We start from the raw sequence: 3,369 nt of genomic DNA, 5'->3' as shown, positions 1-3,369 counted from the left end.
TTAAAACAAAATTAATCAAATAATGAATTAACTCTAAAAATTAAATTTCATGTAAAAAATGTAAAAAATAAATTAAATCATATTAAAATCAAATTAAAATCAATTAAAAATATAAAAGAAAAAGAAAATAATAGGAAAATAGTAAACATGGGTGTGTTGATAGACCTAAGGTGCGGGAAGCGGAAATTGGGCCCAAGGGAGTGCAGGCCCAATCTGGAATTGGCATGGAAAGGAAAAAATTAGATCAGATGCAAAAAACACATGCCACACATGATTCACGTTTTCCACGTGCTCTCAGATTCCAAAGATTTCTTCTCACTCCTCTCTCCCTCCCTCCACCGCGCCGGAGCTCACCATTGGCAGCGGTGGATCAATAATTTGCAAAAACATAAAAGCCAAAATGCTCCAAATCTTACTCTCTACCAGAATCCAAACTCACATTCATCCAAAACTTCTTAAAATTTTCAGATCGAGTACAATTGTCCAATAACCCTAGCCTATTGCAATAAAAATTAAATGATGAATCCTTGGAATCAAAGCCTAGAGGTTAGGGCTTTGATTCCTCTCATCGTGTTCTACATCCTGGTAATTATTAGAAGAAAATTGATGAAGGAAAGAGAAGGAACTTACCGGAGCAAACGCCAGAATTTCAGGTATGCTTCTCTGGAACCTTCGAAATCTCTTCTACTTGAATCTTCTCCTCCTCAAACTTCTTCTTCTTTTTTCTTCTTATGAATCTTAATCTGAGAAAACGTATGGATGAAATGTGAATTAGAGAAGGGAGAGAGCTCTAAATTATGAGTGAGAGAATGAGACGTTATGAAGAGTGTGAGGAGAATGATCAATGAAAACTAACTGAATGAATGAACAGAGTGCACTTATTTTATAGGGAGAGTTAACTATAGAGATCCAACTTTTGTTAGTTCAATGAATCATAAATTGGTTAGGAGTGATCACAGTGTCAGTTTCAGTTAGTTGGGTTAGTTATGCTTGTGAAATACTATTAGAGAAAAATCAAAGTTAGGTTAACTGAGTTTGGCTGTTAAAAGTTAACTGACTCGAGTTGAATGTTAGTTCAAATTTCTATTAGTAGAAAAATACTCGGATAAGTGTAAAACTGGAATTGTGCAATTTCTAATATTGAAAAATGTTCAGTTAAGTTATTTATTCAATTTCTGTTAGATGACAGAATGGTGGTTGTATAGTTGTTAGTGAAAATGGAAGTCCAGTATAGTTAATTGTTAATTGGTGGTGGTTAATTGCTTGCTCGAATTCATGAAATTTCCATGCTATTGTTTATTGACCGTGAATGTTTTCATGTGTGGATGTGATGTAGGATTCCATGATGATGATGATATAATATTGCTAGTTCTTTGTATTGAAATGCAAGGCATTGTTAGGCTGCAGCAGGAGGTATGCATTGCTAATGGTTATGGACTGTTGTCATTGTGTATGGTTACAATAATGCATGATGCTATATTGTTGTATGTTATTTGTTGTAGCTATGAATGTTTTGTTGTCATGGTTATTGCAGGATTTTGGTGCAAGGCTTTTGGTTAACAATGGTTAAGTATGTTTATTTCTTATTATTAACATGATCATGCATTTCTAGTTGCTTATGTTCATTACATGTGTTTTAGTTGTGTGAATGTAAGTTAGGCCATTGGTTAAGGGATGCTATTGATGATATGTCATGCTTGAACTATTTACACTTGCCTAGTAAATGATCATGTTGCATAACGTATGGTGTATATGTATGCTTGAAATGTGTTTATTGATTGGACTAAGTGCAGGTTTGTTGGCTATGTCATGGTTGCAAGGCAAGGCAAATTCAAGGCATCGCAAAGTGAGACCAACCAAGGCATGACCAAATGCATGCAAAATGGGATTTCTTGCTCTTGAAGCAACATGATGATGGAAGCTCATGGAATAAATGCAAGGATAAATATGGAATGAGTATTAGGGTTTTAGGGATGAAAAATATGATAGTTGACTTTGCTCAACTAGTTGACCAAAAAGTCAACAGTTGACCAAAAGTCAACTTTTGTAAAAAAATGCATTTTTGATATTTTCTTTTGTAATGGACATTGTACATGCTATTTTAATGAATGAATGCAAATTTATTGGAATGGATGATCTTTATGAATGAAAACAAGTTTGAACTTCAAAATGTTTTTTTCCTTGAAAACCAAGTTTAAGCCATGACTAGAAGTAAATGAATCAACATCTTTAAAACACTTGAATCATGATCATTATGAATGTATGATAATACATGAATTAAAGGGACTAAAAAAGTTATGAATCAAGAACTAATGGACCTACTATGCATCGTGAAGCATAATGGAACAATGAAAACAATGGACCAAAAGATTGTGAATCAAGGACTTGAATGCACCAAGAGACCCAAGTCAATGGCCTATAAGGAAACATGGATCAATGAAATCAAATGAACCAAGTATACCATGGAGTATGAATTAATGGATGACTCCAATACTTGACTTAATGTACTTGTATACTTGAGTGGAACATGCCCCTTAGTATGAGGACTTTGAATGAATGAAGAACCATGGACCAATGACTTATGGACTTATGCACTTGAAAGAACCATACGCAATGGACTAGGAATGGACAAATAAGATGGATATTATGGATGCTTGAAAAATTCCTTGAATTAGATGGATCCCCAAGCATGTAGAGATGTAGGTCAAATGACAAACTTGATGAATGATTTTCATGATAAAAGAATATTTGATGATTGATGATGCATGACATGGTGGTTAATGACCACACTCCAATAAGTTAGGGTTTCGATCAATCACAAGATCGAAAGTCAAACCAACATGGTACACAAGTACCAAGTGTCCATGATTAGGGTTCCAAGATGCAAACCAACAAATCAAGGTCTTCAAACCAAACATTAAGGCTCCTTAATCAAATCTCCAACAAATGGACCCAAGATTAGGGTTTCAAGGTCAAACACAAGCTCCTAAGGTCAATAAGAAGTTCCAATAGTAGCAAAGTCAAGAATTAGGGTTTGGATGCACATATGAATACCATGTTTGCAATCTCCATGAATCAAAGCCCCAAGCACTAGAAATTAGGGTTCACCCATTTGATTCCAAATGATGAGCATCACCATAATTCTAGAGCTTAATCCTCAAGCAAGCCCTAGCTTTCAATAAGTATAAATAACCCCGGACTTTGAATCTATAATGAGTATTAGAAAGTGTTAACATATATGGATGATGCACATGTATGAGTCATGAATGAGTGCAGATGAATCTCCAACCAATAGTTAGATGAAAAGTGAAAAGGGGAGGGAAAAATTTAGGGTATGACACTATCTATTACAAAAATGGCCCAGATGAA

At 34.7% G+C, this 3,369-nt stretch overlaps 1 long non-coding RNA gene across 1 annotated transcript; it reads left to right on the top strand.

Moving 5' to 3' along the window:
* Positions 1-274: 274 nt before the first annotated feature.
* LOC127135112 (uncharacterized) lies at positions 275-2,123 on the top strand. The gene is made up of 3 exons (XR_007808424.1): positions 275-653; positions 1,337-1,413; positions 1,794-2,123. It is a non-coding gene; the product is annotated as an uncharacterized LOC127135112 (long non-coding RNA).
* The last annotated feature ends 1,246 nt before the right edge of the window (positions 2,124-3,369 follow it).

The sequence above is a fragment of the Lathyrus oleraceus genome, chromosome 4 (assembly GCF_024323335.1).
Source record: "Lathyrus oleraceus cultivar Zhongwan6 chromosome 4, CAAS_Psat_ZW6_1.0, whole genome shotgun sequence".
Classification (NCBI taxonomy): domain Eukaryota; kingdom Viridiplantae; phylum Streptophyta; class Magnoliopsida; order Fabales; family Fabaceae; genus Lathyrus; species Lathyrus oleraceus.
The sequence above is the reverse complement of the archived record's forward strand: the minus strand, read 5'-3'. Positions and strand labels throughout refer to the sequence as shown.